Consider the following 6,180-nt stretch of genomic DNA (forward strand, 5'->3'; position numbering starts at 1 on the left):
AATAGAGTTATTAATTAGTACTAATCTTTTAGAAGTTTGTACCAATATTATTATTACTATTGTATAACTGTACTTTGAATAACTTACCACCTGACTTGTAGCTTATAGATATGAATTAACTGTTATCTAAAAATATGTAACCATAGTGAAACTAAAACAATGATGTATTCAAAATACCATGTGATTGTAACTTAGTGTGTGTGCATAAAAAGTAATGTTAGACTAGCCATTGAGAGAGATGCCTAGCAGTAAATGCTAACCAGAGAATAAAGAATTCGGCTCTCTCACTCGATTTCGCCGACGCCGTCTCCTCCTGTGGGACCCCTGGATCCTCCCCCCGGGGCTGGACCCTGGCAGTAAACAGGTGAATAGGTAAATTAGACAGATGGATAGGTGGATAGGCAGGCCACTAATCTTCCCCCGACATATTTCTTCTGCGGTGTGCATTTTCTTTAATATATCCACAATTAGAACTGGGGTTCATCAAATTGTCACAATTTCTAAATCTCTTTTCTTAAGTCTCTTAAGTAGATCTTAGTTAAGAATGAGTGAGGTGTGGGGCTCTGACTAGTTTTTTCGTTTAGCGCAACCACTTAGAAATGAGTCTGTCCCCAGGTTTACGTTCCCCCCGAGAGGAGGGCCCCGTGGAGGCGGCTGACTTCTGGACCCCGGAGGCACTGACCCATGAGGTGGCCTCCAGACTCCCTCGCTGCAGTCCCCGACCCAGCCCTGTGAAAGTTCCTTCTGAACTAAAGCCTCGCTCCACGAACACCGTCGTGTGGCTTTCCTTCCTTCCTTCCTTCTTTCCTTCCTTCCTTCCTCCTTCCTTCCTTCCTTCCTTCCTTCTTCCCTTCCTTCCTTCCTTTCCTTCCTTTCCTTCCTTTCCTTCCTTTCCTTCCTTCCTTCCTTTCTTTCCTTTCCTTCTTTCTTTCTTTCCTTCTTTCTTTCTTTCTTTCTTTCTTTCTTTCTTTCTTCTTTCTTTCTTTCTTTCTTTCTTCTTTTCCTTCCTTCCTTCCTTCCTTCCTTCCTTCCTTCCTTCCTTCCTTCCTTCCCTCCCTCCTTCCTTCCCTCCCTCCCTCCTTCCCTCCCTTCCTCCTTCCTTCCTTTCTTCCTTCCTTCCTTTCTTTTTTTTTTTTTTTGTATTTTTCCGAAGCTGGAAACGGGGAGAGACAGTCAGACAGACTTCCGCATGTGCCCAACCAGGATCCACCTGGCACGCCCACCAGGGGCGAGGCTCTGCCCACCAGGGGGCGATGCTCTGCCCCTCCGGGGCATCGCTCTGCCGCAACCAGAGCCACTCTAGCGCCTGGGGCAGAGGCCAAGGAGCCATCCCCAGCACCCGGGCCATCTTTGCTCCAATGGAGCCTCGGCTGCGGGAGGGGAAGAGAGAGACAGAGAGGAAGGAGAGGGAGAAGGGTGGAGAAACAGATGGGCGCCTCTCCTGTGTGCCCTGGTCGGGAATCGAACCCGGGACTTCTGCACGCCAGGCTGACGCTCTACCACTGAGCCAACCGGCCAGGGCCTCAACTGGCTTTTCTTACTGAAGGTGGTCACATGGTCCAAGAACCTGATTTAGTGTCTCTGGTGTCTGTCTGCCTTTTCCTTCAGAATGCGAGCTGGAGTCACCGCAGAGACCGCGTCCTCGGGCCAAGTCACAGCAAAGACCACGTTCTCGGGCCGGGTCACAGCAGAGCCCAGGTTCTCGGGCCAGGTCACAGCAGAGACTGCATTCTCAGACTGGGTCTCCAGAAGTCCATGGTGCTGCCACCACGACAGCAACATAGTAATGCGTGAACTCTGTGGGTAGACCCTGGTCAACGGTCGGTTCCTCGGTCACAGGAAGAACATAATTGTGAACATAGACTATTTTCCAACTTGTTTAATAATAAACAATTTTTAACAACTTGCCACTGTCTATCCCCAGAAAATGCTAGGGACTCTACTGATCAGACAGTCTCCTTCCCAGAGCAGGAAGAGGGTATTTGCAGGTCAGACCTGGCTTAGTATTCCGCACTAGTTTGAGTTTAGGCAAGTGACCAAACTTCTCAGGGCTTCATCCCTCATCTGTGAAGTTAAACACTTGGGCTATATTTTAAAATCTCTGCAGTGCTGAAAACCAGTTATTATTTAATTTCCTTAGATCAGTCTAGGATGAATCATTGAAAACTGAAAAGTGGGTCTTCAATGATCATGAAAGAATTATTAAACACTAAATTTATGCATAACACTATTTTTTTAAAATAAGATATAAACAGTCTCTGCCTTGAACTAGGCTTGTATTTAAAAAGGAAAAATAGACAATAGGTACATTAAAGAAGACATTCTGTAGACTATCTTGAGCTTTTTCTTCATTCAGTCACTTATATCTCGCAGCTAGACCTTGTTTGATTACAGGATTACCTAATATTATAGATTATACAACTTTCTTAGACATTTGATCTTTTTCATCAAATTCAGTTCAACAAAAAGGAATGAGTCATTTAAAATGAAAAATACCACTAATTAGAGATCATCTTCCTAAGGTTCAAATGTTTCTTAAGGTTAAAAGTTGATTTGGAAAGAGATGAACATTTCATGAAGACAAAATGGATTATAAATTTGGAGAGAACTTCTGCTTCACCAAAACATTTTATAATCTAAAAAATTACAATGTAAATAAGCATACTGTATACTTTTACAATAATAAAGTTACAGTGTCATTTCTATTTACTTTTTTGTATACTGTATTAGTCCCCAAATTTTCTCAAGTCACATTGTATCATATTATTTCTCCATACATGGCTATTTTCGTTGTTTTATTTTAGAAAAATGTTAGCTTATTTTTCAGTTATAATATCCACAGGGAGTTAAAGCAGCTGAAAATTTCATAATCAAAATCATTTCTCTCTTATTTAACTGAAACAATGTTTATGTTCTGACCCCAAATAATATTTCTGGAGAAAAAATAAATAAATTCCAGTAAGAGCTTTGGACGTCATCAGCAACAGGAAAGACTGCCTGTGAGACTCTCTAAGAGCTTTGCTACTCTTTTTTTTTTTTTTTTTTTTTTTTTTTTTTAGCGAGAGAGTGAGGGGAGGGGGGACAGACAGGAAGGGAGAGAGATAAGAAGCATCAAGTCTTTGTTGCAGCACCTTAGTTGTTCATTGATTGCTTTCTCATATGTGCCTTGACTGGGGGCTATAGCAGAGCGAGTGACCCCTTGCTCAAGCCAGAGACCTTTGGACCCAAGCCAGCAACCATGGGGTCATGTCTATGATCCTATGCTCAAGCCAGTGATCCTGCGCTCAAGCTGGTGAGCCCACATTCAAGCTGGTGACCTTGGGGTTTTGAACCTGGGCCCCCTGGGTCTTCTGTGTCCCACACCAATACTATCAACTGCACCACTGCCTGGTCAGGCAGCTTTGCTGTTTTAAAGGTAACCAAAACCAGGCTCTGGTTGGCTCAGCAGTAGAGTGTTGGCCCAGCAGGTGGATGTCCCAGGTTCGATTTCCGGTCAGGGCACACAGAAAAAACAATCATATGTTCTTCCACCCCTTCCCCTCCCCCTTCTCTCTCTCTCATCCTCTGTCTCTTTCCTTGCTGCAACCATGGCTCAAATGGTTCAAGCAAGTTGGCCCTGGGCACTGAACATGGCTCCATGGCCTCACCTCAGGATCTAAAATAGCTCGGTTGCTGAGTAACAGAGCAGAAGCCCCAGACGAGCAGAGCATCTCTCCCTAGTGGGCTTGCGGGTAGATCCCAGTCAGGGTGCATGCAGTAGCCTGTCTGTCTGCCTCCCCACCTCTCACTTGATTTTTAAAAAGAAAAAAAAAGAAGAAAAATCAATAACCAAAACCCCATCCTACTCTTTGGGAAAATGGTCAAAAGAATGGGGCATGGCCAGAAACAACAGCGAACACAGACTGTGCTTCCCACCTGTGTAGTGTGGTGCCTGGGGCCAAATCTCACAACGCTGAGTAGTGACCCACCTGACAGACTCGTACCAGAACACTCTGGAGTGACTTGGTTTGACTGTGCCGTTTCTCTCTCTCTCTGTCTCTCCCTCTCTCCTTCTTTCTCTCTCCCCCCTCTTTTGTTTGGGATCACTCTCCTAGTTTTCTGGAGAATTCTCTCTTGGTAGCAGCAGTTTAGGGTGGTGGTTAAGCTATGGGCTACAGAGCCAGACCATCTGGACACTCTGTACAGCTTTACCACATCACAGCCACAGGACTGACCTCCACCTCTTCATCCACAAACTGGGAAGGGGGTCATGTTACCTGCCCTCTGGGGCTGCTGTGAAGATGGGTTCAGGCACACAGAGCTCACAGAATGAGAGGCTGTCACATAGTCAGTGTTCGTAACGTTACTCATGACTCTTTCTCAGTAACCCTGGCTCTTCCGCCATCGCAAAAAGCAGTCTCTATCACTCGTGGTAGCTGTTTACAAAAAAACACTATTTTCATGGTTAGCGTTAATTTTATCTCACTCTTGTATCGACAGTTCTTGGGGAAAATCAATAACCACTGATCTTCTAGCAGGGACAGACTATTTTGGGGGGAAAATAAATACATTAAATAAACTCACTTAACCCACCCGTTAGAAATCAACCTAATCTCATTTCAAAATAGTGAGAAGAGCAGGTCACTTGTTATACATTTTCAGAGCTCAATTCAAGAAGTAGAGTTCTTCAGGGAGATAAGTATGCAAACAAGAAAAGTTAGATGTAATGAAGGTCTAAAAGTGAGGTTACCATGCCGAATCATATCATAATTGCAGTTATAACTTCCATCTATTCTTTTTTTTTTAAGAGAGAAGAAGGGGGGAAAGAGAGAAACATTGCTTTGCTGTTCCACTTCTTTATGCATTGATTGGCTGATTCTTATGTGTGCCTTGAAGGGGGATTGAACCTGCAACCTTGGTGGATTGAGACAACGCTCCAACTAACTAAGCTGCCCAGCCAGGGCCACATCCAGCTATTGAAATTTGAAAAGAGTTTTAAATATTATCTCTGCAAAAAATAATTAACTTGAAATTTTCTCACACAGGAATACATATAGCAAGTCTAATTTCTAAAAATTGGAAAAGCTAGTCAGTTTCCTCACTTTATGTTTATAATGGTTTCATTTGTAAAGCCAGAACCCCTCAGGTTTTAACACTCTTCTTGTGAGAATCAGGAAGAATTTTAAAACACTCATATTAAATTGAACTAAAAACAAGTCACAGGATAGCCTTGAAAACATAAACTTATCTTTTACCAAGTAAGGTCCAGGGAGCCTGCTGAGTAGTACCAGACTCAGGTACCATTTTAAAATAACTCTGGCACAACCACTAGAAAAACTGAGGTCTCAGATCAACTGTGTCACACACAGAGCCAGCAAGTTTTATTTTGCTTGAGTACACAGATGGCAATCAAGTGGGTTATTTGAATAAGAAGTCCATGAAAGAACACCAGCACTGGCTCTCCACTGGCTCTGAGAGCGTCATGGAAGTGAGTTCTGTGAGGGGACGCCCTTCGGGCCTCCTGGCTTCCCTCTTGACAGCACATTAAACAAAGCCCGTGCTCTCCTCAGACACGTGGGGGACCACAGTCTCACGCAGGTTCCCCTTCTCGTAGGTTCTACATTTGTGATAAAAGCAATTATTTTATGAAGGTAATAATCAACGAGAAGTGGAATTTGAAGCATGCTGAAAAGGAATATGGACAGTGTGAATGCACCACTATTGAAACTAAGTTCTAACCATTTGCTAATAGCCAAACACACTAGAATAATTAGTAAGCACAAATAAGTTCAATTTATCATTAAAGACAATTTGCTTATCATGAAAACACTCTTCATCCACCAAAATAACAGATGCTTCAAAGCAAAAGATTCACGGAGTTCATTGGCGATATGCTGACCTCACACACTTACACTGCCATAGCAAGTATTCTCATAAGTGGTGGGACCATTCATCTATCACTCTCTGGAGTCAAGAAAAACATCTTCTGAGTTAAAGGACTACATTTAACAAACACACTCAACTTTTCTGTCTGAAAAATGGTCACTTTAACTGCATACTGCTAAGACGAAACCTCACACGAAAAGCAGAGATGGGACCACCACAGTGATTGTCCTGAGAAGGAGTCCGGGAGCACCACCACCTCGCCGCACACACGTCTGAACAGGGGATCCCGAATGCTGTCGACCCACACTGTTCCCT

The sequence above is a fragment of the Saccopteryx bilineata genome, chromosome 1 (assembly GCF_036850765.1).
Source record: "Saccopteryx bilineata isolate mSacBil1 chromosome 1, mSacBil1_pri_phased_curated, whole genome shotgun sequence".
NCBI classification, from domain to species: domain Eukaryota; kingdom Metazoa; phylum Chordata; class Mammalia; order Chiroptera; family Emballonuridae; genus Saccopteryx; species Saccopteryx bilineata.